Source organism: Echinops telfairi, unplaced genomic scaffold (genome assembly GCF_000313985.2).
Source record: "Echinops telfairi isolate 266 unplaced genomic scaffold, ASM31398v2 ScPeMD7_70;HRSCAF=299, whole genome shotgun sequence".
In the NCBI taxonomy this organism is placed as follows: Eukaryota; Metazoa; Chordata; class Mammalia; order Afrosoricida; family Tenrecidae; genus Echinops; species Echinops telfairi.
The window spans coordinates 6,138,538-6,143,559 of NW_022103968.1; positions in this window are offsets into that span (position 1 = coordinate 6,138,538).

Below are 5,022 nucleotides of genomic sequence, written 5' to 3' on the forward strand. Positions count from 1 at the left end.
GGCTTTTCTCTTTGCAAATCCAAGTCTTAGTCCTAAAATCCCATGTTTACCGAGTTCCCCTTGGCAGGAAGAAGAGTACGGTTTCGGGTTTGAACATGATGTGATATGAGACAAAATGTACAGCTAGAATACTTAGAAGTAAGGACAATGAGATTTTTGTCTCACGCACTGTGGACATGTGACCTTCCTTGGAAAAGGTCGTCATGCTGGGCACAGTGGAAAAAACAAAACCAAACTCACTGCCATCCTCACCCCATTGATACCAACTCACAGTAACCCTTTAGGGACAGGATAGAACGACCCCCGTGAGTTTCTGAAACTGTAACTCTTTGGGGCAATAGAAAACTCCTTCTCTCTTGTGGAGTGGCAACTGTTTTCGAACTACTGACCTAGCGGTTAATAGTCCAACGTATAAGCACTATGCCACCAGGGCTGTGATAGCAAAAAGAGTTAAGCCTTCAACCTGGGAGGTTGACACAATGGCTGCAACAACGGGCTGGGACCTAGCGATTGTCAGGGTGGCAGGTGGGCATTTCATTGTAGGCCCCATAGGGCGCTGTGAGTTGCAACTGGCTGAGGAGAACCTAGGCTGCCTTATTCAGAATGGCTGGAAGTGTGCAGAGGAGAGACGATGATGGCTTAGGGCAGGGGTTCTCAACCTTCCTCATGCCGTGAACCTTTCATACAGCTCCTCATGTTGTGGTGACTCCCAACCATAACATTATTTTCGTTGCTACTTCATCACTGTCATTTTGCTGCTGTGATGAAGCGTCATGTAAATAGCTGATATGCAGGATGTATTTTCAATGTTACAAATTGAACATAATTAAAGCATAGTGATTAATCACAAAACAATATGTAATTATATATTGTGAAATAGTTACATGTTTTCCGATGATCTTAGGCGACCCCTGGGTTGCGACCCACAGGTTGAGAACCGCTGGCTTAGAGGTTGTCAGAAATGAAAACAGTCAACAGTGGGTGCACATGAACATAAAATGAATGAGGAATCATAGGAAGATTTAAAACAACACAAGTTAGAAATAACAGTGAAAACAAGGGTGGAGCTCATGTTTCTAAACATTGTTTTCTAGCTTGCTCCTTCAGAGCAGGGTTGCGGTTTTCCCTGAAAAGCTCCTTAAGTAACTTGCCCAAGGCCATACCTCAGTTGGGACTAAGTCAAGACTCAAGTTCAGGCAGCAAATACGAAAGAAAGGGTGAGTGATGTCTGTGTGAAGGGAGGGAAATCAGCTGAGTCTTAGGTTCCTCCTGAGCAAGCAGGGAGCCGAGAGCAAGGGACCTCGCACTGAATGTGTGGCCCTCGGGAGTTTGCTGGGAAGCTGCTGCTGTGGTTTCTGAGAGGTGAGCTGTGAACCCTCAAGGCCCCAGGCAGGTAGGGCCCATGGTGATAGGTCCCTACAACCCCAAGACCAAGGGAAGCCTGAAAGGATGGATTGAGGGAAAAGCAAGGGCCACACTGGGCTTTGGGTGCAGGTGCAGAGTCAGGAACCATGCTGACAGCCAGGAATCTACTGAACTGAGAACTGGGAAAGGTAGAGAGATTGAGCAGCTTGGGTGTGGGAGGAAGGCGGGCTGATGCAATTAAAGTCTAGGGGAGATCTGAAGGAAAAGGCTGGAACTAGAAGCCGCCATTAACAAGAAAAGGAGCCCAGGTGGAGCTTCAGTTCAAACCCACCAACTGCTTCTTGGGAGTGGGATGAGGCTGTCTGCTAGATTTACAATCGGAAACCCTATGGGGGCTGCTATGGTATCTATGCAATGACAGTGGGTTGGTGTTTGTAAGAATAGCTAATATTTGCTGAGTATGGATTCCATGTCAGGCTGTGTTCTGGATATAACTCACCTTGTGACCTTATAGGACAAGGCAAAACTGCCCCTGGGGGGTTCTAAGACTGTAACTCTTGGCAGGAGTCGAAAACATTGGCTTTCCCCCAACTTGATCTAGGTACCATTTATTAATATATGGCCCTCAGTGTGGTGTACTGATACCGTGGCTGCAAAACTGAGCTCAAACTTGGCTCCGCATGTGAGGACGGCGCAGGGCTGGACAGTTTCTTTCTGTTATACCCAGGGCTGCTAGGAGTCAGAACAGCGATTCTGGGAAGTTGGCCCACTTTAATTCTTCGTAGCGAGTCTGAGCCAACCTGTTTTGGGCATGCACCATGTGTCAGGCATGTGGTGCTTCCCAGGGGTTATCTCACTTACTCCCTGCAGTGGCCCCACAGGACAGGGGCTACCATCATCCTTGCTGCATAGAAGAATTAAAGGAGACCAACAGAAATTACACTTGGTTCAGGCCAGGGCTCAGAACCAGGCAGTCCAACTCCAAGGCAGGTGTTAGCTCCCTTCTCCTTTTTTTTAATTGGCTCACTTCAGAGCAGGTGGTGATGGGAAACATGGAGGAGGGCTTTCTGGAAGGATTGGTCCATGGTGCTGACTGCTGCAGAAGACGGAGGGCCAGGTGAGATATGTTTTAGAGCCCACAGGAGTTGTAGGCGAACAGGACACCGGGCTTCAGGCGGGTGAAGAGCAAGCGAGAGAAAGGCAATACTATAGACTACTGGAGTCTCTCTCCTGCCTCACCTGTAGGCATCTGGCAGGAAGTAGTTTTCTGGCCCATCCTGTTTGTCCCTGGTGATGGGCAATCCTGCTCCAACTGAGCTCCTCCACCTCACCCAGATTCCAGTTGCCCTGGGTGACCAGCTGTGGTGCCCCACAGCTTTCAATCAGATCCATCATGCCTGGAGCCAGAAGTGGAACTCTGAATAAGACATAGACTTTTCCAGGGCCCTGTACTAACACTGGTTTATGGCTTTTTTCATCACGCACAGCTAACACATCTGAAGTACTGGCAAGATAAAAAAGAAACCCCAAACTGGCAGTCATCGAGTCTATTCCAATTCACGTGGTCCCTACAGGGCAGGTAGATCTGCCCCTGGGGATTTCCAAGAGAGACCGTAACTCTTTACAGGCATGGAAAGCCTCATCGTTCCCCCAAGGAGAGAATGGTAGCGTCAAATTGCTGACCCCCAAGGTCATGTAACCCAACACGCCATCAGGGCTCCCGGGCACGAGAGCAGGTCAAAAATGCCTTCTCTTTCCCAGTGCCTCTTAATGAGAATGGAAAAGGCGTTCAGTCCCATTCAGTGACACCCGGGCTCCCTTTGTCTAGCACTGAGCCCTCAGAGAGGATCAAACCAACTCTTTGTCCAGGGTAGCAGTCATTAAGTGGCCACCGCATCAGATTCACTTGTTATCTGGTAACAAGGTCATTTCAGCTCACGAGTCCTTTGATCATTATAAACATGGAAAATATATATATATATATATAAACATGGATTCCCGTCGACCCTTTCTCTTATTCCTCCACCAGTGATGGTCTGAGATCTCGAACACCTTGTATAGGAGGTAAGACACATTTAATCCTAATCAGGCTCTTTGTGAGCTGGTATGGCACAGCTGACGTTACTTACCTCTGGGACTGGTTATTGGGCTTCTGTTTGCAGGGCAAACAGAAGCATGGCCCAGAAAAATGATCCTTTAGGTTGGAAGGCAGCCTTGCAAGGGGCCTTTAAGACCCTAGGATACTGGACCACCAGTATTCCATTGCTGCTGCACACAGAAAACAAAGGCTGATTTTGGCCTGTAGAATTCTTGCATCCTAGAATTGGACTGAGACCAACAGTTAGGACCTAGAGGTTGATGTAATTTGGGGGGGAGGCCAATTTCAGAACATTTTCTCCCCTACCCCATGATTAAATCACCTTTAAAACAAGTTGTGTAATAATATTCAGTTCGTGTTCCCTCCCCTCCCCCTCCCCCTTCACTGGTTACTGCAGAAATCCCCTCCCCCTCCCCATCTCCACCCTCACCCCCCCATCCCCTACAAAACCTTGCATCAGTTATTATCTCTACGTATCCACTCCTGTGCTTCACAAACTGGCACACCCAACAGAAACAATACAAACAAGAACTAAGTGAAGTGGTAAGAACAAAACAATAGTAATACTGGTCATATTTGAATTTTGTTACTGTCATATTTGGATCACACTCGTTGGGAACAGTCTTCTAGCTCAAGCCACCTACTCCATGGAGCCCCACATAAGGGAGAAAACAGAAGCACAGGGTAAGGGAGGCAGGCAAGCTGTGTGGTCAGGGGAGAGCTGAGGCTGGAATACAGGCATCTTAACTCTCACTAAGGGAGCCCAGAGGTTGCCCATTGGGCTGATCCTGCTCTGCAGGAGAAAGACCCGGCTTTCTCCTCCCATACCCAGTTACAGTCTCAGAAACTCACAGGGCAGTTCTACCCAGTCCCATCGGCTATGAGTGGGCCCCGACTGAGGGCAGGGTGTGTGTTAAGAGTTTGGACTCCTGCCCCCCTCCCCCTAGTGTTTCCACAGCCTACGGATCCTGGGATGGGCCCACTTGGGGGCAGTTATAGGGTATTTATTTCCCTGGCTATAAAGTCCCACGTCCACCAACCAGGTCAAGTCAGAAGAGGCAAGCATTCTAGCCACAAATGAAATTGGTTATCCCACTGAGGAAGACAAAGGCATGGCGGGGGTGGGGGTGGGGGGTGGTGGTGTTTGTGTGGGTGTGAGAGAGATCCGGCGCCCCTGTCTCCTCCACCCTCTCCCCCAGCGATCAGGTGGGGGAGGGAGGAGGAGGCGGGTACATTCAATACCTTGAATGGTGCCTTACAAACCCAACTTGGAGCAACCGGGCAGACAGAGCAGAACTGCCTCCGTCGCATCTCCCAGGCTGTCCTCTAGACTGAAGCACGTGTCTCCCAAGGTCGGAGCCGAAGCTGGGTTCGAACCAACTAACTTCAGGTTCGTGACCGAACGCTTAACCACCGCGCCACCAGAGCGCCTTTCCTTAAAACAGCGGCACCTCGAAGAGAAGGTCTGGATCTGACGCTGGTTGAAGGATCCGCAGACGGAGTGGGGGCTCTGCGGGTCGACACCGGTGCTGGGGGACCCCCGACTCTTTCCAGCCGCA